Below are 17,609 nucleotides of genomic sequence, written 5' to 3' on the forward strand. Positions count from 1 at the left end.
CATTTATATTACCTGCCAGTTCCTATCGGCACGGGACTAGACTAGCCCTGTTAGATTTCATATAGGGACTGTGTCCACTGCAGTGAGGTCCTATTCTATTGCTGATAGAGTATGCGCTCGATAAAGAGTCACTGAATAATGAATGAATGAATAAACTGATCCTGCTCAGGGTTCACTACAGTCTGATATCAGTGACCATTATCAGGCTAGAATAAGTTATGGTCCAGTGTTTTGATCATCTTACCTGAACCTCTGCTTCCAGCCAGGAGAGAGGCGAACCTTTGAAGCCAGATGTCATGAATCCAGCTTCAGTTCAATTCAGTTGCTCAGTTCTGTTGGATTCCTGCGACCCCATGGACTGCAGCATGCCAGGCTTCCCTGTTCTTTATCAACTCCTATAGCTCACTCAAACTCATGTCATTCGAATCAGTGGTGCCATCCAACCATCTCATCCTCTGTCGTCCCCTTTTCCTCCTGCCTTCAATCTTTCCCAGCATCAGGGTCTTTTCAAATGAGTCAGCTCTTCACATCAGGTGGCCAAAGTATTGGAGTTTCAGCTTCAGCATCAGTCCTTCCAATGAACACCCAGGACTGATTTCCTTTACGATGGACTGGTTGGATCTCCTTGCAGTCCAAGGGACTCTCAAGAGTCTTCTCCAACACCACAGTTCAAAAGCATCAATTCCTCAGTGCTCAGCTTTCTTTATAGTCCAACTCTCACATCCATACATGACTACTGGAAAAACTATAGCTTTGACTAGATGGACCTTTGTTGGCAAAGTAATGTCTCTGCTTTTTAATACGCTGTCTAGTTTGGTCATAGGTTTTCTTCCAAGGGGCAAGTGCTTTTTAATTTCATGGCTGCAGTCACCATCTGCAGTGATTTTAGAGCCCAAGAAAATAAATTTTGTCACTGTTTCCACTGTTCCCCCATCTATTTGCCATGAAGTGATGGGACCAGATGCCATGATCTTAGTTTTCTGAGTGTTGAGTTTTAAGCCAACTTATTCACTCTCCTCTTTCACTTTCATCAACAGGCTTTTTAGTTCCTCTTCACTTTCTGCCATAAGGGTGGTGTCATCTGCATATCTGAGGTTATTGATATTTCTCCCAGCAATCTTGATTTCAGCTTGTGCTTCATCCAGCCTGGAATTTCACACGATGTGCTCCGCATATAAGTTAAATAAGTAGGGTGACAATATATAGCCTTGGCATACTCCTTTCCCAATTTGGAACCAGTCTGTTCTTCCATGTCCTGTTCTAACTGTTGCTTCTTGACCTCCATACACATTTCTCAGGAGGCAGGTCAGGTGGTCTGGTATTCCTGTTTCTTTCAGGATTTTCCATAGTTTGCTGTGATCCACACAGTCAAAGGCTTTGGCATAGTCAATAAAACAGAAGTAGATGTTTTTCTGGAACTCTCTTGCTTTTTTCATGATCCAACGGATGTTGGCAATTTGATCTCTGGTTCCTCTGCCTTTTCTAAATCCAGCTTGAACATTGGGAAGTTCACGGTTCACGTACTGTTGAAGCCTGGCTTGGAGAATTTTGAGCATTAATTTACTAGCGTGTGAGAAGAAGGCAATTGTGTGTTAGTTTGAACATTCTTTGGCATTGTCTTTCTTTTGCAATTGGAATCAAAACTGACCTTCTTCAGTCCTGTGGCCACTGCTGAGTTTTCCAAATTTGCTGGCATATTGAGTGCAGCACTTTCACAGCATCATCTTTTAGGATTTGAAATAGCTCAACTAGAATTCCATCAACTCCACTAGCTTTGTTTGTAGTGATGCTTCCTAAGGCCCACTTGACTTCTCATTCTAGAATATCTGGCTCTAGGTGAGTGATCACACCATCGTGGTTATCTGGGTTGAGAAGATCTTTTTTGTACAGTTCTTCTGTGTATTCTTCTTAATATCTTCTGCTTCTGTTAGGTCCATACCATTTCTGTCCTTTATTGAGCCCATCTTTGCATGCAGTGTTCCCTTGGTATCTCTAATTTTCTTGAAGAGATCTCTAGTCTTTCCCATTTTATTATTTTCCTCTATTTCTTTGCACTGATCACTGAGGAAGGCTTTCTTACCTCTCCTTGCTATTCTTTGGAACTCTACATTCAAATAGGTATATCTTTCATTTTCTCCTTTGCCTTTCACTTCTCTTCTTTTCTCAGCTATTTGTAAGGCCTCAGACAACCATTTTGCATTTTTTTTTCTTGGGGATGGTCTTGATCCCTGTCTCCTGTACAGTGTCACGAACCTCCGTCCATAGTTCTTCAGGCACTCCGTCTATCAGATCTAATCCCTTGAAACTATTTGTCACTTCCACTGTAAGATTGTAAGGGATTTGATTTAGGTCATATCTGAATGGTCTAGTGGTTTTCCCTACTTTCTTCAATTTTAGTCTGAATTTGGCAATAAGGAGTTCATGATCTGAGCCAGTCAGCCCCTGGTCTTATTTTGCTGACTGTGTAGAGCTTCTCCATCTTCTTTGTTCTGAGAGCTTAATCAATGCTATTTTCTCTCCCTGGCTCCCCCTGAGATCAGGGAGACAGTTTTTGCAGTAATACCCGACGAGCTTGTGGGACCTGGTGCTGCTCTTCATTTTTACTGAAACCTTTATTTACTGACAGCCTGCAGTCCTATATTTAAGGTCTGACCTAGGAGACTTCTGGACCAAGGCCTTATTGTTTATGTATCTTTATAAAGCTGCTTTAGATACTTTGGTCGAAAAAAGATAACTTGCCTGGTGACCTGATTTTGCTTACCAGCTTATTCAACAATTCTGTGATTTCAGTTATTTCCTCAGGAAACTGTGTTTGATTCCAAATGAAACACTTAAGTGTTTTATCTGCAAATAACACACAATGTGTCCCAAATGTATGGACTTTAATTTATGAGTCATTTAAGAAAAAGCACTGTTAAAGGAAAACCGGGGAGGGAGGAGGAAGGGAAGAGCAGACAAGAAAGGAGAGGTTGAGGTTGTTTTACCGTCTCAGCAGAAGGAACAGGGAGAGGATCCTGAACAAATAACTTAATCTTGAATTACACTGGGGTATACTGGTGTAAATACAACGGAAAAACTCTTCTAAAATTAAAAGAAAATCATCAGTGCATGCTTTGGAGGTGAAACCTCTCTGATTTTGGGGCCATTCTGTTTTGCTCAGTTGCTGTGGATTTGCTTCCTTGTAGAAACAAGGAAGAAATCCCTCTAGAGTTCTGCAGGCTGGTTGGTGGTAAACAAGCCAGGAAGGATTTTATAAACTCCTCCCAGAAGGATACAGTATATAAAAGAAATAACATTAAAATATTAGTAGCCTCATTGCCAAGATCGTTTATGTTCCTACATGCTAGGCATATCATTTTCTGGTAACTATTAATGACTCTCTCTACACAATTCACGAAACAAGAAGCATTTCCTCCTCTCACCTGAGTGTGTTTCCGGAGCCTTGTTCCAAAGCCCAACATTTAAGGGAGAGAAAGGCATTCTTCTCATTATGAGAGCATTTATTGAGACTCTCTGATATACTTATTAGCTAGTCAAGCGAGAGGCAGAGAGGAGTGATTTGAAAGGGGACAAAGGGGCACAAGACAATGCAGAAGAATCCTATGATGAAATAGCCCCCGATCAAAAAGCTAGTCTCTGAGGGCAAATAAACTTACCCATTTCATTCATCCAGTTCATTCACTCATTCCTTTACCCATTATTTGCTAAACATTTATTAATGTTAAACATTTGTTAAACATTATTAATTCATGTTGCATTTAGGCAAATACAACATGAACAAAATCAGAGACCTAGAATTGACTAGGGAAACAGTGCCTTGTACATAAAAGTATTCAATAATGGTTAGATATTATGTTTACTGGCTTCCCAGGTGGTGCTTGTGGTAAAGAATCTACCTGCCAATGCAGGAGACAAAAGAGACATAGGTTTGATCCCTGGGTCGGGAAGACCCCCTGGAGGAGGGCGTGGCAACGCACTGCAGTATTCTTGCCTAGAGAATCTCATGGACAGAGGAGTCTGGCGGGCTACAGTCCGTGGGGTCACAAAGAGTTAGACACGACTGAGATGACTTAGCACGCATTATGCTTACTAGAAAATCAAAAAGTTAGTATCACAGGGAGCTTCTATAAATTAATGAGAAAAGGAAAACACAGAAAGTTGAGCAAGGATTATGGAAAGACAATTTAAGAGGAGAAAATCCTAATCCTCAATAAGCATATAAAAATATGTCCAGCTACACTGGAGGTCAGAGGAAAACACTGATTTAAACAACAAGATATTGGTTTCACACATCAAGTTGGCAGAATTTTAAAAGGCTAGTGAGGATGGGGAGAAATAACTGCTACAACTTCGGGGAAAGAAATCTGGAGGGACCCATTAGAAATAAAAGTATACATATCTTCCTTGGGCTATGGTTCATTTTGGCTAGAACCAGGTGAGTGAGTATTTGCGGGGAAAAGAACACAGGGTGAGAATTGGGTATGTGCTGGGGAGCTTGTATCTGCCATGGGAACCCCTGGCAGAATCTTACCTGGGGAGCGGAAAGTGATGAAGATCAGATGCAGAGCTTCAGAAGGCTGCTCTGGCATGGTGGAGTCAGTGATGGACAGTCACAGGGCTGGAGACAGGGAGATGAGTAACTGGCTGTGAAGACAAGTCCAGACATAAGAAAATGAGGGTCTGAAATGACAGCAGTGATCTGAAAGGAGTGGGTACTATCAAAGCACTCAGGATGCAAAGTCACAGGCCACCCACACAAATACCCAAAAGTAGGGTGGTACAGTGAGAGACTTTATTTTTGGGGGCTCCAAAATCACTGCAGATGGTGACTGCAGCCATGAAATTAAAAGACGCTTGCTCCTTGGAAGAAAAGCTATGACCCACCTAGATAGCATATTAAAAAGCAGAGACATTACTTTGCCAACAAAGGTCCATCTAATCAAAGCTATGGTTTTTCCAGTAGTCATGAATGAATGTGAGAGTTGGACTATAAAGAAAGCTGAGCATCGAAGAATTGATGCTTTTGAACTATGGTGTTGGAGAAGACTCTTGAGAGTCCCTTGGGCTGCAAGGAGATCCAACCAGTCCATCCTAAAGGAAATCAGTCCTGAAAATTCATTGGAAGGACTGATGCTGAAGCTGAAACTCCAATACTTTGGCCACCTGATGAGAAGAGCTGACTTATTGGAAAAGACCCTGAGGCTGGGAGGGATTGGCGGCAGGAGGAGAAGGGGAGGACAGAGGATGGGATGGTTCGATGGCATCATCGACTCGATGGACATGAGTTTGAGTAAGCTCCGGGAGTTGGTGATGGACAGGGAAGCCTGGTGTGCTGCAGTCCATGGGGTCGCAAAAGAGTTGGACATGACTCAGTGACTGAACTCAACTGTGGGTTGGTACAATGCAGATGTCTCAGGAGGCAGAGATAGAACAGACTGAAGAGGTTCGGGAAACAAGCCTGCCCTAGATCAAATTGTGAGATAGCTCAAACTTACATTAAACTCTTCCTCTTACCTTTCTGGTCTGAGCCCTCCTGCTATCCTGGATTACCCAGAACTCTGGGCCACAGGGTGACCCTCAGGAGTGCTTCAGGCTTCAAAAGTCTCTAAGCATTAAGTTGTGAGCTGCTACAGGGCCGGGATTGCATCCCATTCTTTACTGTGCCCCACCCTCTAGCTTATCTGTCACATAGTAGGTGCTCAATGAGTATTTGCTTATTTTGTGCTCTCATTTATTTACTAAGATAATTGACTAAATCACCAAAATATACAAGATAGCAACTTAACATGTGACCTTCCTGGAGTCCACTTCAACCCAAAGAAATGGACTAGTGGTGGTAAAATTTCTGGGAGATGGATAGCTTTTGGAATTGATGTCCTCCAAGACTGTTAAATCACACAACACAGGCAAAAACCGAGTATTAACTAGGATTTTTTTTTAATGGCAGGAGAAAGTGCCACGTTTGGTTATGAGAATCCAGTGAAGTAATCTACCAAAAAATGTTTAGAAGAGGGTAAAGTGGAACAGAGATTCAAGTCTGTTACAACACTGTCTGGCTCTACACAAAGTCACACACAGAATGGCCGAATCTGGGTATATTTGAGGACTCTGGTTTAGGCATATCAATCTGGTACCCAACATGGGAAGTTTACACTGACAACTCTCTAGCTTGGTCTACAATTTCAGTATTTCATATTGTAGCTGCTTTGGGCTTTCCACAATCCATACCTGCTTCAGGCTGATGAGTGACTCATTTGACTGTCTCTTTCTCTACCCCTTTGTATTCTCCCAGCACCACTGGGGCCAGGCCGGCAACGGTCCTCAGTGGGTCCACACTGGTGTGCACTAGTCTCTTTCATGTAAGCACCAGAACCAACTCCTGGAGGGCAGTTCAGTTCAGTCGCTCAGTCGTGTCCGACTCTTTGCCACCCCATGAATCGCAGCACACCAGGCATCCCTGTCCATCTCCAACTCCCAGAGTCCACCCAAACCCATGTCCATTGAGTCGGTGATGCTATCCAGCCATCTCATCCTCTGTCGTCCCCTTCTCCTGCCGCCAATCCCTCCCAGCATCAGGGTCTTTTCCAATGAGTCAACTGTTCGCATGAGGTGGCCAAAGTACTGGAGTTTCAGCTTCAGCATCAGTCCTTCCAGTGAACACCCAGGACTAATCTGCTTTAGGATGGACTGGTTGGATCTCCCTGCAGTCCAAGGGACTCTCAAGAGTCTTCTCCAACACCACAGTTCAAAAACATCAATTCTTCAGCGCTCAGCTTTCTTTATAGTCCAACTCTCACATCCATACATGACCACTGGAACAACTATAGCCTTGACTAGAGGGACCTTTGTTGGCAAAGTAATGTCTCTGCTTTTTAATATGCTGTCTAGGTTGGTCATAACTTTCTTTCCAAAGAGTAAGTGTCTTTTTATTTCATGGCCGCAATCACCATCTGCAGTGATTTTGGAGCCCAGAAAAATAAAGTCTGACACTGTTTCCACTGTTTCCCCATCTATTTGCCATGAAGTGATGGGACCAGATGCCATGATCTTAGTTTTCTGAATGTTGAGCTTTAAGCCAACTTTTTCACTCTCCTCTTTCAGTTTCATCAAGAGGCTTTTTAGTTCCTCTTCACTTTCTGCCATAAGGGTGGTGTCATCTGCATATCTGAGGTTATTGATATTTCTCCCAGCAATCTTGATTCTGGCTTGTGCTTCTTCCAGCCCATTTCTGGAGTACACCATTTCTCATGATGTACTCTGCATATAAGTTAAATAAGCAGGGTGACAATATACAGCCTTGACATACTCCTTTTCCTCTTTGGAACCAGTCTGTTGTTCCATGTTCAGTTCTAACTGTTGCTTCCTGATCTGCATATAGGTTACTCAAGAGGCAGGTCAGGTGGTCTGGTAGAAACCCAAGTAAGACGGTAGGTTTGCGAGAGGGCATCCGAGGGCAGACACACTGAAACCATAATCACAGAAAACTAGCCAATCTGATCACAGGACCACAGCCTTGTCTAACTCAATGAAACTAAGCCATGCTGTGTGGGGCCACCCAAGACAGACGGGTCATGGTGGAGAGGTCTGACAGAATGTGGTCCACTGGAGAAGGGAATGGCAAACCACTTCAGTATTCTTGCCTTGAGAACCCCATGAACAGTGTGAAAAGGCAAAATGATATGACACTGAAAGAAGAACTCCCCAGGTCGGTAGGTGCCCAATATGCTACTGGAGATCAGTGGAGAAATAACTCCAGAAAGAATGAAGGGATGGAGCCAAAACAAAAACAATACCCAGTTGTGGATGTGACTGGTGATAGAAGCAAGGTCTGATGCTGTCAAGAGCAATATTACATAGGAAATTGGAATGTTAGGTCCATGAATCAAGGCAAATTGGAAGTGGTCAAACAGGAGATGGCAAGAGTAAATGCCGACATTCTAGGAATCAGCGAACTAAAATGGACTGGAATAGGTGAATTTAACTAAGATGACCATTTTATCTACCACTGTGGCCAAGAATCCCTTAGAAGAAATGGAGTAGCCATCATGGTCAACAAAAGAGTCCGAAATGCAGTACTTGGATGCAATCTCAAAAATGACAGAATGATCTCTGTTCCTTTCAAGGCAAACCATTCAATATTACGGTAATCCAAGCCTATGCTCCAACCAGAAATGCTGAAGAAGCTGAAGTTGAATGGTTCTATGAAGACCTACAATACCTTTTAGAACTAACAGCCAAAAATGGTGTCCTTTTCATTATAGGGGACTGGAATACAAAAGTAGGAAGTCAAGAAACACCTGGAGTAATAGGCAAATTTGGCCTTGGAATACAGAATGAAGCAGGGCAAAGGCTAGTAGGGTTTTGCCAAGAGAACACACTGGTCATAGCAAACAGCCTCTTCCAACAACACAAGAGAAGACTCTACACATGAACATCACCAGGTGGTCAACTCCGAAATCAGATTGATTATATTCTTTGTAGCCAAAGATGGAGTAGCTCTATACAGTCAGCAACAACAAGACCGGGAGCTGACTGTGGCTCAGATCATGAACTCCTTATTGCCAAATTCAGACTTAAATTGAAGAAAATAGGGAAAACCACTAGACCATTCAGGAGGGTGGTTAGAGTATCTAACTAGAGCGTCTTCTACAAGGCTGTGTATTTGATGCACAATAGCAGCTCAGTAAATGTCTTTGGGTTTCAATTAGAATAAACCATGGAAAAGAGGAGAGCTTCAGTGTCCTCTGAGTGGGTTCAAAAGGAGCTGCCTCTAGAGATACAGCAGATGCTGAAATCACAAATATATGGCTGGTCCCCAGAGAAGCCAAGATTTGGCCTGCAACATCCTCCACTTTTATATACCTCATTCACATCATCTACTCAGAAATGAGTTCTTTGATAGTCAGTAACCATATGATCATAATGGTCATATGGTAACAGCAAGCTATTTGCTATTTACGGGTCAAGCAATATGCCTCATATTTATATGTTTTAATTTTATTCTCACAACAACCCAGTAAGAGGAATCATTAGTCTTGCTTGATCATTAAGTTAAGATTAGAGAGGCTACATGATTTGTCCAAGGTCGCTGGACTGGTAAGTGATGGAATCTTCTGGTCTGTAAATAAAGCATGTGCTTGAGCCACAGCAAGGGGCTGTCTGTTGCCTCTCCCCACCCCCATCCCCACTCACATCTACATGCCAGCATGGCAGGCATTCTTCTTGGTGCTGGAAAGGTGAAGAAATGTGAGTGAATCATTTATAGTAAAGTGTCTTTCATGTTTAGTGACAAAAGAATGTATGTAAGTGCTATGGAAAATCGAGGCTGAGATACCGAAATTAGATGGGTGTCAGGAGTAGGGCAGTCTTTTCAAGGGAAGAGATCAATGAATATAGTGTTGGAAAACAGTAGGAGTGTTACAGGTAGAATATGGAGACAAGATTTGTTTGGGGAAATGCTAAGCATTGAGTTTGAATCCTGATTTATCTCTGCACTAGCTCTAGGGTTTCAAAAAAGTTACTTAAACTTTTTGAGCATTGATATACTCATTTTAAAATGAAGCAAATAATTTCTTATGCAGGAGTCTGATGAAAGCCAATGTGAAAACATAGGTAGAACACCTAGCTTGTTGCCGGGTAGGCAGAAGGCATTTGTAAATGGCGGTGATGGTGGACAGTCGTTATTAACATGATCGAAGGAGGAGGCTTGTGGTAGAGCCCCTGGACAGGTGAGCCTGGTGGGGGGCTGCTGAGTAACTGGAGGCAGGAATAATGAAGCCTGGACTCAGGCAAAAGGAGAAGGGGAAAAGGGGCAGATTTGAGAGAGATTTCAGAGGTTGTAGGAGAAATGGAATAACCTGGGGATTGGCTAGATTATAAATGGAGGTAGAGACAGGAGACATCTTCCAAGTTACTGCCTCAAATGCAGGGGTCGGGACCGCAGAAGAGAACAGATTTGAGCACATCCATTGTTTAAATCCCACTACTCTGTAGGGTCAGGAGAGTCTTAAACCCAGTCACTTGGTGTTGACAAAGTGACTCTGAGAAGGGGCTCAGCATGATTGTTGGGGCTGGGAGGAAGATGGTGCCACATATTTCTAAGCTCTAACCTCATGTTCCAGGTAATATTTGTGATATTGAAGAAATGTTAGCATACTGAGACAGTAACCCCCCAATTATTTGCAATGACACTGTTTCCTTAGTTATAAAGCATCTTTTACTCTCAGGAAGATTCAGAATTAAATACAGAGACAAAGTTAGGATATCAATAATTCTTGTCTTAAGGGACTTGTGCATATTTGTTACTTGAAGTACTTGCTATAAATTTTTAAGGGAACTGAGCCTATTAGAGTAAATAAGTAACCTTGCTTCCAATATAAATTTGTAGTTGAATTGTTAATTTGTGACTTGTGACTTTAAGTTGGAAAAATATAAGGATATGTTAGTAAGTTTAAAAATAGGATTAGAAATCTTAAAGCATTAAAAAGTATGCTTAATAGCCATGTATAAGAGTAATTTACATTCTTAAAATATTTGGCTTGTTTGTTAGATAGTTGAGATACTTAACATGGAAATAAAATGTATAAATACAGCTTAAAATGTTTGATGGTATTTCTTTTTTTAATTAACTCAGCTTGTACATTAATTTAATATACTAATCAAGCCTTCCTTAAAAGTCATGTTAAAATTTGTTAGCTGTAAAAACCAAATGATAATATTTGTAAGTGAACTAAAACCTCAAAAAAGGCCTAGACTTTCCATTTTTAATATTAATATATAACTTATTAAAAAATGAAGTTCCTAAATAATCTTTCCTATTTGCAAAAGCCTCTCAAGGTACCAAAACCACATATAACACATTGACATGATATATGCCTAAGTTAAAAAGAACATTATGTTGTTCAAATAATATATATTTACATTGTATATACACATATTTCTCTATCTAAATGTATAAATATAAATATATAAATAATATATAAAATATATGTACCTTATTACTAATAATGTATTCTAATATAATAATATATTCTCAATATATACTTTGCATATGTTTATATATTCTTTTTTCCTCTCATAGGAATAGCAATGGTACAAAAATACTGCACACTTAGGGTTGGATGGTCTTGTCTGAAAGCTCTTTGCCAGTAACCCAAGCAGAGAACAAGGGGATTTTGCTCCGTGAACCCTAATTGCCTGCTGAATAAATAAACAGATGCAGTGCTGTACACTCAAATGAAGGTAAATATTGACCCTGACACCATATGTTTGCTGGGTGCCAACTGAAGTGTGCTGGCAGGTTTGATAAGTCAGGGGGTCCACCAGCCAGCAAGCAGGGCCTAAGTCACTCAGAAGCACAGTATGGGAAGAGACTGAAGTGTCAACAAGGCTCTCCTGTTGGTGCTTTAATCCACCGCTCCGTTCATTCTTTCACCAAAGTCTACTAGCGAAATCTGAAATCCAGAAAAGAAAAGTAGGATGGATATTGATTGCCTAATCTCTGATGGTCCCCTGGGAGCCTTTGTCAAATCGGATTGAGGAGGAGCACACCTCCGAGTTATTTCATCCTTACCTTAAGCAGGTGCGTCTTTACTCTAATGGGCCAGACCTGTGAGTGCGTAGGAAACAACAGCATGCCCAATGGCACACAGCCCCTCCCCGCACCCTCACAAGGAGGGTGATCCTGGCCCTGATTCTGTCACAGGCTTAGAACCTAAGTGAAGTTCATCATGTAACGAAGCCTGGAGAAAAGGGCTGTGAGGTTTTGAAAAGCTAGTTGCCAATTTGCAAGGAACAAGGAGTAACTTCTGGAGCACCCCCTCACCCACCGTTGTTTCTGTCTCCCTTCCTGCTTCCCACATCCAGAGTGGCCACAGAAAGGGCAACGAGAGGGCGGGCTCCCGGCAGCCGCAGTGACTTCTGCAGGGGAAGAAATGCCTTCTTTTCTCCTCATTCTTTTTCAGTTAAGAACTCTTAGTAATAGATTCTCCAAGAAATGGAATTTGCACATTTTAAAGATACACAAAATCATAGAAGCTAAATATTTTCATTTAAAAATAGATAAAACTTGTTTCCAAGAAATGGCATAGAGCTCATAAGTAAGTGGTCCTTGAAAAATAGGTATGTAGGTTGATTATTTGGTTCCTGGCTATCCCATACAGTTAGAAACACGGGTGTGAGTTTCACACAGGATTACATTTGGCCACCTTTAACAAAAGGCAAACAACCCCAAAAACAAATAACAAGGGTTTGAACAGGTGGATATGCTGAGAAATCCAATAAGACAGAATTGTCAGAGAAACTGAGTCTCTACTCAAGAAGAGTGCATGTGTGCCGGCTTGCTAATAATTAGTGTAGAGAGCCTTGCACTGGAAGCTGCAACCTCGTGATGCCTATATAACAACACATCCTCCAACGCATTTTTTTCAAGCATGAATGGAACATTCTCTAGGATAAATCACATACTAGGTCACAAAACAAGCCTCAACAAATTAAAGAAGATAGAAATTATTTCAAGTATTTTTTCTGACTACAACAGCATGAAACTAGAAATCAACCACAGAAGGAAAAAATGGGAAAAGAATGAACAGTGGAGACTAATGACATGCTACTGAAAAACTACTAGGTCAATGACAAAATCAAAGAAGAAATTAGAAAACACCCTGAGATGAATGCAAATGGAAGCACAGCATCACACAGTTGATAAGATGTGATAAACGTAGGTCTAAGAAGGAAGTTCATGGTGATATAGGCTTTCTTCAATAAAAGAGAAAAATCTCAAGTAAGCAACTTAAACTATCACCTAGTTTAATTATTAAACCTAGTTTAATAATTAGAAAAAGAAGAAAAAACAAACCCAAAAGCAGCAGAAGAAAAGAAATAATAAAGATCAGAGAAGAAATAAATAAAATAGAGATTAAAAAATAGAAAAGATCAATAAAACCAAGAGCAATTTTCTTTTTTTCTTGATTTTTTTTTTTTGAAAATAAACAAAACTGACGAACTTCTAGCCAGGTTCACCAGGAAGAAAACAGAGAGGATTCAAATAAACAAAATAAGAAATGAAAGAGGAGAAATAACAACAGATTCCACAGAAATATAAAAAAAATCGTAAGAGAATACTATGAACATTTACATGTCAACAAATTGGAAAACCTAGAAGAAATAGGCAAGTTTCTAGAAGCATAAAATCTGCTGAAACTGAGTCAAGAAGAAACAGATAACTTGAACAGATCATTAGTGAAATACAATTTTTAATAATAATAAACAAAACTGTGCAAACAGAAGTCCAGGACTAGAGGGTTTCACTGAGTAGTTCTGCCAAACATACAAAGAAAAATTTATACCTATACTTCTCAAACTATTCCAAAAAACTAAAGAGAGGAGGGAACACTCCCAAATTTATTCTGTGAAGCTCCCATCATCCTGTACCAAAACCAGAGAGACAGAGAGAGAAAGAAAGAAAATGACGGGTCAATACCTTTATGAATAAGGATGCAAAACTCAACAAAATATTAGCAAACCAAATCCAACAATACATAAAAATGATCATATGCCATGATCAAGTTGGATTCATCCTATGGATATGGTTCAACTTAAGCAAATCAATCAATGTAATATGCCACTTTTCTATTTTTTAATCGCTTAACAAAAGTTAAGACAAAACCCATATGATCATCTCCATAAATGCAGAAAAAAAAAGCAGCTGAAAAATTTCAACATCCCTTCCTAAAAAAAACTCTCACCAAAGTGAGTATAGTAAGAACATATCTCAATGTAATAAAAGCCATTTATGACAAACCCACAGCCAACATAACACTCAACAGTGAATAGTTGAAAGCCTTCCTACTAAATTTAGGAACAAAACAAGGATACCCACTCTGATCAGTCCTATTTAACATAGTACTGGAAGTCCCAGCCATAGCCATAAGATAAGAAAAAGAAATAAAAGGTATACAAATTGGAAGGGAAGAGGTAAAACTTCATGTAGTGCGCAGACTACTTGATACACTATATAGAGAATGCTGAAGTCTCTACACAAAAACTATTAGAAGTAATGACTAAATTCAGCAAGTTAGCAGGTTACAAGGTTAATATACAGAAATCTGTTGCCTTTCTTTACATTAACAAGGAAATAACAGAAAGAGAAATTTTAAAAAAATTCCACTGAAAATCATGTCAACAAAAAATTCCTAGTAACAAACAACAAAAGATGTAAAAGACCTACATGCTGAAAACTATAAAACATTGATAAAGGAATTTAAAGCTGATTCATGGATATGAAAAGATATCTCAAGCTCTTGGATTGGAAGAATTAATATTGTTAAAATGGCCATGCTGCCCAAAGCAATGTATAGATTTAATGCAATCAAAATAACCATGTCATTTTTCACAGAACTAGAAAAAACAATCCTAGGATTTATATGCAACCACAAGTGGCTCAGAACTGCTGAAGCAATCCTGAGAAAAACAAAGCTGGACACATAAACCTTCCAGACTTCAGACTATACTACAAAACTAGAGTAACCAAAACTCCATGATACTGACACAAAGACAAACATATAGACGAATGGAGCAGAATAGAGAGCCTAGAAATAAAGCCACACACTTACAGTCAGTTACACAAAATAGCTGTGTAACTGACACAACTATGACAAAGAAGGCAGGAATACACAATGGAGAAAAGACAGTTTCTTCAACAAGTGATACTGGGAAGCTGGACAGCTATATGCAAATCAATGAAATTAGAACACTCCCTCACACCATATACAAAAATAAGCTCAAAATGGTTTAAAGACCTAAATATAGTACATGACAATGCAAAACTAGAAGAGAAAACAGGCAAAATATTTTTGGACATAAATCTATGTTCAACATCACTAATTAAAAGAGAAATGCAAGTCAAACTATAACAAAGTATCACCTCACATTGGTCAGAATGGCTATCATCAAAAGGTCTACAAATAATAAGCGCTGAAGAGGGTGTGGAGAAAAGGAAACCCTTTACACTGTTTGTGAAGATACCAACTGGTATAGCCACTACGGAAAACAGTATGGAAGTTCCTTGAAAAACTAAAAGTAGAGCTACCATATGGGCCTAAAATTCCATTCCTGGGCATATAGTCAGAAAGGATGAAAACTAATTCAAAAAGATACATCCACCCCAATGTTCACGCAGCAACATTTACAACAGGCAAGACTCGGAAAGAACCCAAGTGCCCATCAACAGATAGCTGGCCTAAGAAGATGTGACACTCACTCACACACACACACTCACACTCACTCACACACACTGTCACACACACACAGTGGAATACTATTCAGTCATAAAACATGAAGCACTGCCTTTTATAGCAACATGGATGGACCTAGAGAATATTGTTTAGAGAAGTAAATCAGACAGACAAAGACAAATACTGTGTGATATCACTTGTATGTAGAATACAAAAAATAATACAAATTAATTTATATACAAAACAGAAACTCAGAGACATAGAAAACAAACTTATGGTTACTAAAAGGGAGGAGGGAGGGAGGGACAGACAAATTAACAGTATGGAATTAACAAATAACAAACTACCATATATAAATAGATAAGCAAGAGGATGTACTGTATAGCACAAGTTATTATATATTCAATATCTTACAATATCTTATAAAATGAGGAGGGTATCCAAATAGACTAGGTGGTAGGTACTATGATGAAACTCAAACAGGAATCTCTCTCTTCCTTAAAAACTACTCTGTGATGTAACCTGCTTAGCTGGGTCTTCAATACTTACTCTCTTTTTCTGACTGGCATTATTTTGATATATGAGGTAGAATAAGAGGGAGGCTGCTGGTTAAGAATGAATTGTCCCCTTTTAAAAAATTATTCATAGGTAACTAGAAATAACTTTATTTTTTTGAGAGGTAGATTCTAAGGCAATGATTCTCAAAGTGTAGTTCCCACCCAGCACCATCAGCATCACCTGGGAACCTGTGGGAAATGCAATTCCTCAGGTCCCATTTCAGACCCACTGAGTTCAAAACTCTGGCGGTGGGGCCAGAATCTGTATTTTAACAAGTCTTCCTGGTGGTTCTTCTGCATAGCCTTCAGGGGTTTAAGTAATTAAATTATGTATGTCAATGTTTTAAAGGTATTTTTTCCTTTTTCAAATTAGTTAACTTTCTGAAGTTTGGAAAATGCAAAATTATAAAAAGATGACAGAAGACATAGATTGTTTAAATACATCTTCCTGAAGGGAATATGGAGCTTTAAACAGAATGTGGTGTCTGGCATTTTGGAGTGCACGTTTCAGCCAAGGGTGGGGGCCTGTTTAATGTATAGTGAGACTGCTTCTTCCAGGATGAGATTCCTGCAGTCCATCACAGATGGTCTACATATTTCTATAAAATTATATCTACTCTGAATTTGTTTGTCATTTGACTCATCTACATGGGCTTATTATGACAGAATGTCATCTTGACCAAAGAAAATGTTTTCCTAAAAATCTCTGAAGAGAGATCAAAGGTTTTGACATGAGGCTTTAAATAGAGTATATTATGTTATGCACATGTTGAAAATCTATATGATTTTCCTGGGGAGAAAAATATGTTTTAGTAGTATCTTGTTAATTTGTATCTCTGGATAGACAGCGCAAGTTTTCCTCCGAAATCCTGTAGATAGTATATGTTCAACTTTTTGAGACATTACCAAAGGGTTACCCAAGGTGATGCCATCTTACATTCACACCAGCAGTGTATGGAAACACAAATTGTCCCCGCCCTCGCCAATGCTTGTGCTGGTGTGTGGCCATTCCCTTAGGACTCTAACGGCGTTTTATGCTGATCTGAATCTCACTTTCCTAATGACAAGTAGCACTGAGCATATTTTCATGTGCTTATTTGCCATCTGTCTATCTTCTGGTCCAGTGATTCCACTCTTTCTTATTTCAAAAGAAATAAAAGCACATGTCCACACAAAAACATGGATCCTTGCTATAGACTGAATTCTGCCTCCTCCAAATTTATATGAAAGTGAAAGTTGTGTCCAACTCTTTGCGACCCCATGGACTATATAGTCCATGGAATTCTCCAGGCCAGAATACTGGAGTGGCTAGCCTTTCCCTTCTCCCCGGGGTCTTCCCAATTCAGGGATGGAACCCAGGTCTCCTGCATTCCAGGCAGATTCTCTACCAGCTGATCCACAAGGGAAGCCCAAATGTATATGCTGACGCGCTAACCCCTAAGATAACTGTATGTGGAGGTAGAACCTATAAGGAGGTAATTAAGGTTAAAAGGGTCATATGGCTGCGACTCTGATAGAACAAGTTTAGTGTTTTTGTGAGAGAAGACACACAGAGCTCACACTCTCCCCAATAGCTCCTCACAAAGAAGAGGTCAGGTGAGCATGCAGTGGGATGGCAGCCACCTGTAAGTCAGGGGAAGAGGTTTCACCAGGAAAGAGTCATGCAGGCATCCCGATCTTACTCTTCCATCATTCAGAACTGTGAGGAAATAAGCGTCTGTTGTTTGAGACACCCAGTCTATAACCTTTTGTCTTGGCAGCTGGGGCTGACTGTTGGAAAATCAGTCACAGCAGGATTTGTAGCATTTATATTATTTGT

General features: G+C 40.1%; 1 long non-coding RNA gene across 1 annotated transcript in view; it reads right to left on the reverse strand.

The window, feature by feature from the left end:
• Positions 1-17,609, reverse strand: part of LOC122442947 — a 158,733-nt gene that overhangs the window by 136,744 nt on the left and 4,380 nt on the right. Inside the window, exon 2 of the long non-coding RNA XR_006269839.1 lies at positions 4,532-4,644. This is a non-coding gene — a long non-coding RNA (uncharacterized LOC122442947). The remainder of the gene's footprint in view (positions 1-4,531; positions 4,645-17,609) is intronic.

Source organism: Cervus canadensis, chromosome 6 (genome assembly GCF_019320065.1).
Source record: "Cervus canadensis isolate Bull #8, Minnesota chromosome 6, ASM1932006v1, whole genome shotgun sequence".
Classification (NCBI taxonomy): Eukaryota; Metazoa; Chordata; class Mammalia; order Artiodactyla; family Cervidae; genus Cervus; species Cervus canadensis.